General features: G+C 46.5%; 2 long non-coding RNA genes across 2 annotated transcripts; both read left to right on the top strand.

Annotated features, from left to right (window-relative positions):
• The first annotated feature begins 79 nt into the window (after positions 1-79).
• LOC142870955 (uncharacterized) lies at positions 80-712 on the top strand. The gene is made up of 2 exons (XR_012919304.1): positions 80-152; positions 307-712. It is a non-coding gene; the product is annotated as an uncharacterized LOC142870955 (long non-coding RNA).
• A 3,749-nt stretch (positions 713-4,461) lies between these two features.
• Positions 4,462-8,379, top strand: LOC105885059 (uncharacterized). The gene is made up of 3 exons (XR_001160465.3): positions 4,462-7,686; positions 8,053-8,165; positions 8,236-8,379. It is a non-coding gene; the product is annotated as an uncharacterized LOC105885059 (long non-coding RNA).
• Positions 8,380-10,144: the final 1,765 nt, after the last annotated feature.

Genomic DNA, 10,144 nt, shown 5'->3' with positions numbered 1-10,144 from the left:
GGGAAGACGCACGTATGGCGTCATTTCCGGCTCCGTCGCGAGCAGCCCCAGGAGGGGGTAGTTTGCTCGCCGCGGGTGGCGGTTATTTAGACCTGCGGTGAGACCTACGGACTTTCTGGGAGGAATGGACTGTAACAGGCATGACCAAGGAGGTGTAAATAACGTTTCACCCTGTCCCCGTGAGTTGCTGCCCTCGGGACCTGAGCTGCGGCCGGGCGGGCGCGCTCAGCGACGTGGGCAGGGGCGCCGCGCCGGTCTCGGGATCCGGCGGTCCACCTAGGTCACAAAGAGGCCGGCTCTCTTTAGGTACCGGCCTGCGGAACCCGACCTCGCTGTGAGCTCCATTTGCAGTCATCGGGTGTCTCACCGGCATCTGAGCGGCGACATAATTCGGCTTGCAACCGGCTTCTCTCCAAAGGACCGGGATTGGCCAGGGTGGGGCCTATCTTCCGCCAGAAGAGGGCAGCCTGCGGATCCCTGTCTTTTGCGTCCTGCTGTGTAGCAGAGCAGTACGCCTGTGCTTTAACGGCCGAGACATCTGAAGAAGATGCCTTTCCTTGCCCTCTTGAGGCCACATTGCTTACACCTCCAGTAGTGTCTACCCGTTGTGGAGAGGCAGGAACATGCAATCATGGACATCCTTTAATTCCGGAGCTCTGCTTAGAAATCTGGTAGTACGGGCGCTTAATAAAAGTTAAAGGATTGATCATCATATTTAACCCCACCAAGGTTTATGCACCTAGGCAGGTGTCAGAGCCCACCCTTTTTATCTTTCCTAAGTACTTGGTTTAGCTCTGAATTGTTCCTTAATCCTATTGAAACCTGGCCTTTCTCAAATGCTGCCTTCTCCACAGTTCTTCACTATTTACTTAACCTATAAAGTTGATCTGGGTCTTCTCCAAGTGAGTGACTAAAAGTTTTGTTTGGCACAGACTCAGCATGGTATTCATTAAGTTTACATGTTGATTCATTTGTCTCGCAACAAATGCTTATGGAATGCCTTTGCACTGTGCTAGGTGCTAGCAGTAACTGTGGAAGATGCCCTGAAATAGTTTTACAGGCTAGGAGGATGACAGACAATGTGATGTGTGTTATGCAGAGGAAGTTGGGAGCTGTGAGAAATATCTCAGGTTTAACTTAATCAAGGGTTTAACCAGATTGACTAAGGGTGCTTTATGCTACTTTTTTTAAGTTCCACAGGGCCTGGTACAATCCCTGGACAGTTTAAAAAGCACATACATTGCCTGTCTGGTCACTGGTTTACATTATCATAATTCAGCAAACTGTACACTTAATGTTTGTACATTGTATGTAAATTATACCTCAATGAAGTTGACAAAACACAGATCTGTGAAAACAGATGGTATCCATTTGCCACCTGAACAAACCACAACCACACAGAGGAGATATTATAATCCCATTTAACAGATAAGGAAGCTGAGGCTTAGATGGATAAAATGGTCTTTGTCCATTTGGGCTGCTATAACAAAATACCATAGATTGGGTAGCTTATAGACAACAGAAATTTGTTTCTTATCGTTCTAGTGGCTGGGAAGTACAAAATCCAGGTGCTGTCAGATTCAGTAGCTGATGAGGGCTTGCTTCCTCATAGCTATCTTCTCACTTTAACCTCACTTGCTAGAAAGGGCTGACTAGCACCCTCCAGCCTTCCTTATAAAGGCACTAATCCCTTTAAGGAAGGCTCTATCCCCTAATACCATCACATCGGGAGGCTGGGCATGTTGGCTCATGCCTCATGCCTGTCGTCCTAGCACTCTGGGAGGCCATGGCAGGAGGATTGCTTAAGGTCAGGAGTTTTAGACCAGCCTGAACAAGAGTGAGACCCCATCTCTACTAAAAATAGAAAGCATTAGTGTGGCGTGGTGGCTGAGGCAGGAGGATTGCTTGAGCCCAGGAGTTGGAGGTTGCTGTGAGCTAGGCTGATACCATGGCACTTTAAGCTTGGCCACAGAGGGAGACTCTGTCTCAAAAAACAAAAAAACCCATTATTTTGGGAGTTATAATTTCAACACAGTAATTTTTTTTGGGGGGGGGGACACATACATTCAGACCATAGCAAAGGTTAATAGCAAATAAGTGGCAAAACCAGAATCTACATCTATGACTATCTCTCTCCAGAATCAAGGATTGGAATCAGTCACTGGGCAGATCCAGGGCTGGCATAGAGATGCCTTTATGTTAAGTAGAAAAAAAGAGACTTGAAAGGTAACCTGTTTTGGCAATTGGTTTAGAAAGAGTCCCACTTTCTTCCAGGCATATTCAGCCTTTGATGGGGTGAAAGACTTGGTGATAAGAGGTTGGGCTGGATTTCAACCTTCACTTACCCTCTCAGCTGACCGTTCCATTCTTGTACATAACTGTCAGCAGCATCCTAATCCAGGTAGTTCATTAATTTATGTGCACACCAAGCATTGTCTTTGTCACCAGAACAAGAAATATTTTTATATAATACATATAATTTATTGTATTATACATACATGGTGATCATATTTTTAAAGCAGTAGTTTATAATAGCTTGTATTACTTATTCTCTTTTCAATTCGATTTAATTTTTTTTAAAGATGGGATCTTGCTCTGTTGCTCAGGCTGGAGTGCAGTGACCCCATTGTAGCTCAGAGCAGCCTTGAGCTCTTGGGCTCTAGCAGTCCTTCCACCTCAGCTTCCCAAGTAGCTGGGACTACCAGTATGCACCACTAAACTTGGCTAATTTTCCCTATTTTTTTAGTGACAGGGTCTTACTGTGTTGCTCAGGCTAGTCTCAAACTCCTGGCCTTAAGCAATCCTCCTGTTTCAGTCTCCTGAGTTGCTGGTATTATAGGTATAAGGCACTATGCCTGGCTATTATTTATTTTTAATGGGTATGCATCTAGTTACTATTGTGCTATGAATATGTGGAAATTTGTGAAGGTTTTTTTTTTTTTTTTTGAGATGGGGTCTCACTATGTTGTTCAGGCTGGCTTTTATCTTCGGGATTCAAGTGATATTTCTGCCTTAGCCTTCCAAGTAACTAGGATTGCATGCACATGCCACCATGCCTGGCTGGTTTGTGAAGTTTTTTTTAATCTTAAAAGGCCAGCCCTGGATCTGCCCAGTGACTGATTGAATAAACACTGGCTTGAGTAAATAATATTTCTTTCTTTCTATTTTTTATTTTTTTCTTTATTTATTTTTTCTTCTTGTTCTTTTTTTTTTTTTTTTTTTTTGCCTCAATTATTTGAGTCATTTTTTTTGTTTTGTTTTTGAGGCATAGTCTAACTTTGTTGCCCAGGCTAGAGTGCTGTGCCATTAGCCTAGCTCACAGCAACCTCAAACTGCTGGGTTCAAGCGATCCTTCTGCCTCAGCCTCCCAAGTAGCTGGGACTACAGGCATGTGCCACCATGCCTGGCTAATTTTTTCTATATATTTTTTTAGTTGTCTGGCTAATTTCTTTCTATTTTTAGTAGAGACAGGGTCTCGCTCTTGCTCAGGCTGGGCTCAAACTCCTGAGCTCAAATGATCCTCCTTCCTCGGCCTCCCAGAGTGCTAGGATTACAAGCGTGAGCCACCATGCCCACCGGTCCTATTTTTCTCTTTAAAAGACATATCAAATGTTTTGAGAATTGATGTTGATGTTGATTATTCATTTTCTTAGCTTACTACAAAGTATTTTTTATTTTTATAAAAAGGATACCAATTCCCTCTTGGTGATTATTAGTAACTCTGATTCTTTTTGGTCCTAGACTGATTTGCAAAGGAAATATACACTTCAGAGATATACTGATCTAAATATACAAGTTAAAACTCTGGTTCACAAAGGAAAACTTTGCAAAAGGTCCTGATCTAGTCCAGGAACTTAATTAATCCTAAAATTTCTCCTTTTGTGAGCTCTAGTTTACTAGTGTGGCAGATTGGACAGAAATTAGCTGTGTGATTTAACATTCACAAGGCGGCAGCAGCACTAACTCAGTGATTGAGTACAAGTGCTTGAGATCCTACACATTCAGGTTTGAGCCCAGCTCTACCCCTTTTACCTTAATTCAATGTGCCTTGCATTCTTAATCTTTTGCTTTACAAAGTGGAAGTGACACCTTATAGTATCCCTAAGAGGATTAAAGGAAATAAGAGCTCCAAGCAGAGCCTGGCTCAGAGTAAACTTTCACTCATGTTACCACTATGGTACCCCCTACGTTCCTCCAAAGGAACAGGATAAAGCCCTGACTCAGGCCCTCTGCCAGGGAATAAGAAGTTTCTTTAAGGTAGCTCCTGCTTTCTCCGTCAAAATGAAATGGTCTTGGGCCTGGGGGTGGTGGCTTATGTCTACAATCCCAGCATTTTGAGAGGCCAAGGTGGGAGGATGGCTTGAGGCCAGCAGTTCAGGACCAGGTTGAATAAATCTGTCTCTACAAAAAAAAAAAAAAAAAAATAGAAAAATTAGCTGAACGTGTTGGTGCACACCTGTAGTCCCAGCTACTCAGGAGGCTGAGGCAGAAGAGTGGGTTGGGCCCAAGAGTTTGGGGTTGCAGTGAGCTACGTATGATAATGCCACTGCACTCTAGTCTGGGCAACAGAGTGAGACCCTGTCTCAAAAACAAACCAAAAAAATCAAATGAAATAATATTGAAGTTTGTATATACAATATTTACCTGTCTTTTCCATTAGATGAGAGAAATTTCTAGAAGGAACCAAACAAAAATATAGTTTGACCATTAAAGAGAGGTGGGGAGAATGCCACCTTACTAGCTCCATCTAGAGTGGTTCCATTCTGCCATCTAGTGGGACAGGAAGGGGAAAGCCAAATTTAAAGTCAAATATTTAATAATTTTGTCATGACTTTGTTGTCAACACTTGTAATTTACCAAAAAGTGTTTTCCGATTAATATAATTTAAACTCTGTACTAAGTTCACCTATTACTAGATTCTCTTAACTTTATAAAGAAAAACAACTCAGCATTCTAAACACTGAGCACCAAAACTAAATTTCCCAAAGCATTTATATTTACAGAGTATGAATTACAGATATCATCTACAGAGGGAAGAGAGAATGCTTGTGAATTTTTTCTTTTTTATTTTTTTAGAGTCTGGAACAGTTTTCTTTCAATGTGGACCATTTGTAACAGAATTAGTTGGAAACTAGTTAGATTTCAGGATCCAGGATCTAAAAAACCCAGACCCTGCTGCATTGGGGACTGGGAATTTGTATTTTTGACAAGCAGCAATTCTCCTATTATGTGAACATCCATAGAAGCGGCCTTAGTTTTTCACAACTGCATTCCCAGTTTTACAATTCCATGATCATTCTGAAAAGTTGAAAACCAAAGGAAAGTTAAATGAAATGAAAGTTAAGGTTTTAAGAACAAAAAAACCTAAGGAACATAAAGACTACAAAAACCTTTTCAACCAGCAGGCATGGTTTGAACAAAACCTCACATTAAAGACAGCTGCTACTAACCTAAGAGGAAATGAGAACCTAGATTACTAAAAGGATTGCACAGTTTTAGTCTTTGGAACGCTTACCATATGCTTTTTTGTTTGTTTCTTTGGTTTTAGATGCTATTTAAGGTGTTCACACCAAGACTCCTCGATGAGACCATTAAGACTTCGGAGCCAGTGGTGACCCGGCCGGGCGCCACTGCACAGCCCCTCACTGGCGCCCTGGGCGGAGGTCCCTCTGCGGTCCGCCTTCCTGCGCCGCTTCGCACTCTGCGCTTATCGCCTTTTTTTCCCCTTTCCCTCCCAACTCCCCTACTCCCACCCCAGGCCACTTCCCTAGCCTAGGATCTAAGAGCTAGAGATGTTTTCAAGCGGGTAACTTTGAAGTCCACACCCGCGCCTGGGGAGCTTTGGAGGGGAGCAGGGCACACTGGGACTAGGCGGTGGTAGCTCCAAGCTCTGGGGCAGACTCGGCTCTCTCCATTGCACCGGCTCAGAATCCCGGCAGGGAGCGCCCCCCGTCCCCCGCCCGCATCCCTCTCTCCTCCCTGCAGAACCCTGGAGGGGAGCGGACGGATGGTCTCCACAGGATCCCCCAGGTTCGCGAGCGCCCTCGCCCGGTCCCGTCCTGCCAGGCTCTCGAGTTCCTATCTTCATGAATTTTCCTGGTGCACCTTTCGCGTGCGTTATTATCCATCTCTGCATAGAACTCATTGTGTTTATTTTGGCACATTGACTGGGAACAGCCCACAGTCTCTGAAGCTTATGTCTTTCCCAAAATACTGAGCAAAATCAATGAGGAAGTTAAATCATTCTATTCATTTTCAAAAACTGTACGCCAACTTAAAATGTTGGTGTAACCAAGATGAAGATTTGTTAAGTCCTCTCTTTTTTTTATCCGCTGGCATATGTAAGCATGCGTTTCCTCTGTTTTGATTTCTAAGGGCATTCCATTGGTGTTTATGACGATTTCCATTTTGTCTAGGATGAAGACATTGGCAGCCAAATCCTCCTGAAAAATTAGTGATAGCAGTAATAACTAGTGCTTCTCTGAGGCTATTTGTTACTGTTATTACTACTAACAATAGCACTAGCAGGTGCTATTAATATTTACTAAGGCTCTATGGCATGCCAGACACTGTTCTTCATGTGTTCATCCTCCTACTAACTCTTCAAAATAGATATAATTGTCTTCACTTTAGAAATAAAACACTGATCTTGTGACCCTTCATGAGCAAATCTTGAGTGCATCTAGGGCCTGGTGAGGAATAATCACTGAATGGCTGGCTGGCCCTCCTGCAGCTATTTCCTTTCCTGCAAAATGAGAATTTTTTGACTGATGGATGTTTTCTAAGCTTTTGCTTGGTTGTAAGAATTCTTCTGCTAGAAGCTGTGGGTTTACAGAGGTAAAAAAGATATTGTCTCTTCTGCCAAGTAGCAGGGGGTCCAAGGTAAAAGACATAAGGGCACACATAGAGTGGGATGTGGCTTATTTATTTATGTTAGGAGGAAATGCTAAAAGGGAAATCATGGCAGGTATGTGTGTGACCTTCCTCCACCTCCCACAAAACACTGTCCTCCACTCTGTCCTCACCTTCCTTCTCTGTTCTTCCCCTTGTCCTTAACCATTTCCCTTCTGCATCTCCTTTTTTTTTTTCTCCTTCTGCACTAAAATGGTGCTTTTAAAACTGTGGGTTATAAGACATTAGTAGGTCATAAAATCAATCCAGGGGATCTGGACCAGTATTTTAAAAAATGAAATAATAGAATCAAACTATTAAAAGGCATCACTCATACTCAGGATAATATTGTTGTGTAAAACTCGTTGTATATGTATGTTTGCATGTGTGTGGCAAACGCAAGAAGACAATGACTGCTTTCTTGGAGGAGCAGGGAGTAGGGCTAGCTATGACACCACCTGGACATTTCTTCTCTGTCACAGCTACAGCGTTTCAGGGCTGGAAAGGTAACCTGGAGATCACAGACCCCCAGGGCCCAGATGGAGGCCCTGGGGCAGCAGGAGTTGGAGATGGGGAGGCCGTGCCAGAGACAGGCACCTGCCACCAAGGCTGAGGAGGAAGAGTCACCTGGCACCCTGAGGTCAGGGGCAGAGGGACCGTCCTCCCACCCCACAGCGGCCCCGGTCCTTCCCTTTCTCTCCCCAAGGATGCTCCAGCAGGGAGTTTATCTCCACGGAAGCCTTTGAAGAGTGTGAAGGTGCAGAAGACACGGAAAAGGAGAACAGCGCTCTCAGCGTAACTTGTTTCCTTCTTGCTGCTTTCATGCTCTCCCGCATTCCTGTTCACCCGCTCCTCCCGCCTCCCCTCCTCTCCTCGTTCCCTCTCTCCCTCCTTCACATGATTCTTCCCATAGGGACCTGCCCTAAGCCAGCAAGCTGAGATCCCTGGACCCTGGAAGAGGCTCTAGAGCCTCCCCGCCAGCGCGCCCCCCCACCACTGTCTGGTCCCAACCCGGCTCCCGCAGGGAACCTGAGTGGCGGGGGGGGGGGCGGGGGGAGGGAGAGCTGGGGAGCCCCCACCCGGCAGCGGGACCGCCTCGCGCGGCCTGGGCACTGCCCCCACTGCTGACTCCGAGTGTGCACCCTGTCCCCTCCCTTCCAGCTCGCCGGGCTCTTCCAGTCGGACGACAGCTCTGAATCCCGTCTCTCCAAATCGGTTTTCCTGGAGACGGGAGAAAGCACCCAGGGAGGAGACGCACGCGATGCGGAGGAAACGTGAGTGTACAGGGGACAGAAAAGCCCGCGAGTCTGCAGCCGTTGCTCCTCTGTCTTCTTGGAATTTCAGGGCCAGCGCGGAGGAGCGCGTCGGGGTGCGCACTGGCGAGCTCGCTCCCGCGGGGGAGACGACCCGACCCGGCGCAGAGGCGGCGCAGGCGCGGGCGGGAGGCCCGAGGACGCCCTCCCCGCAGAACTGAGCCTCCCGCGGGCAGCCGTCGCTCCTGCGCTCGGCCCGGCGCCCGCGCCGTCTGCGTTGCAGGGAGAAGCTGCAGAGGGGCCGAGGGCCCGGCCGCCTGAAGCAGAGGGCAGCCGAGGGGCCTCGGCGGCTACGCACATGCCGCCCTGGGAGGGGACGCCCACGGCCGCCTGCGGGGAGCCGGAGCAGCGCTCCGGGAGCCCGCTCCTCCCCGGCCGCCGCGGGAACCTCGGCGCTCCCTAACGCGCCTGCGCCAGACGCCCGCGGGGTCCAATCAATACCCGGCGCGCCTGGCTTTGGAGTTACTTAGTTTTAAAGTAGGTGTTGGAATTGTTTAGAGTGGTTTGATCTTAAGTTTTCACTCTACATGGGATCTGGCGGAGTCTTCAAGTCCCCTGATTTGTTTCTGGAATGGAGTGGGCCGACAAACACCTGAAAGGTACTCAAGAAAATCACTTTAGAATTCAAGAAAACAAAACATAATGTGTCTCGTTTTGTAAGGGCAAAGATGAAGGGACAGATCGCCAGGGAGGGGCTCTTCAGCACAATTGTCCAGCAGAGGGTTCCTCTCTGAAAAGTTTTAGAACTTTAAGCTATTTGTGGGGCCACCTTCTCCCACTCCCTTTTCTAACAACAAAGTATCTTTCCTGATAGATTCAGAGTGTATTTCAAAAATCCAGAAAGTTGCTGTTTTGGGGGGAGGGAATCAAGCATCCCCCACTCCTGCCAAATTTGTTCTGATTCTCAGACTGATGATGATGCCACACAAAGATCAAGAAGATATGAAAAGATTTATTACTCACAGAGTGAGGCTTTCTGGGGAGAGCAGGGGCAGGCACCCAAGCTGGTCAGAAATGGCTTGGAGAGGTGAGTGGCTTTTTTGGTATTTATTGTGGTCAGTGGTGGGGTTGGTTGGGGGTACATCCCAGTTCAAATCATGCAAATCCAGACTGGGATTTGCATGGTTTGAATATCTTTCTTGGTGCCATGGGTGGACTGTACACTCTTTCTTATCAGTTTGCCCAGATTTGGGGTAAAAGGAGAAGAGGGAGTTGGAGCTTGAAAGTTGTCAGCCATCAAACATCAAAATGGAGCCAGACTCTATTACAGTTAGTATACTATAGGGTTACTCTCTCCATGCCCACACCTGATCCAAATGACTAAATATCTTTCCTGGTAGATAAAGGCTGTTTCTAATTTGTAGACTACAGTAGTTATTATTTGCATAAAAAAGTTGTCCCCAAATCTATAGGGAATGTTAGATATATATAGTTCTTCTACTTGCACTACTTTTTTTCTTCCTACATTATCTTTCAGCTCACGTTATTCCAACTTGACCATAAGAATGTTTATGTATGTATGTATTCACTCATTCAACACCTATTTCCTGAGCACTTCTCTGGGAAGTGAAGTGCTAAGGAAGATTCCGGCACCAGGCAAGACCAGGGAGGTATGGTGATGACTGAGAAACTCTTAGTTTAGTGGGGGAGACAGACATGAAAACATAATCACAGCACAATATGACAAATATTCTGGAGGCACAGAGCACACTGTCAGTGACTCTTCATCAGGAAAGGGTGATGCCAGAGCTGGGTCTTAGGGAGCAAGTGTTTTCTCCTGGTGGTGGAGGAGGAGAAGGGCACCCTACTGGGTGAATAACATGTGCTCAGGAACAGGGGCAAGAGGGGGCCATGCATGGCAGGAGGATGAGTTGACAGGGGCTGCTGGGCCACCGGGTTCAGAACAGCACAAACCTTAAGGGCTGGCCCTGGCACTTGCC

The sequence above is a fragment of the Microcebus murinus genome, chromosome 1, assembly GCF_040939455.1.
Source record: "Microcebus murinus isolate Inina chromosome 1, M.murinus_Inina_mat1.0, whole genome shotgun sequence".
Classification (NCBI taxonomy): domain Eukaryota; kingdom Metazoa; phylum Chordata; class Mammalia; order Primates; family Cheirogaleidae; genus Microcebus; species Microcebus murinus.
The sequence above is the reverse complement of the archived record's forward strand: the minus strand, read 5'-3'. Positions and strand labels throughout refer to the sequence as shown.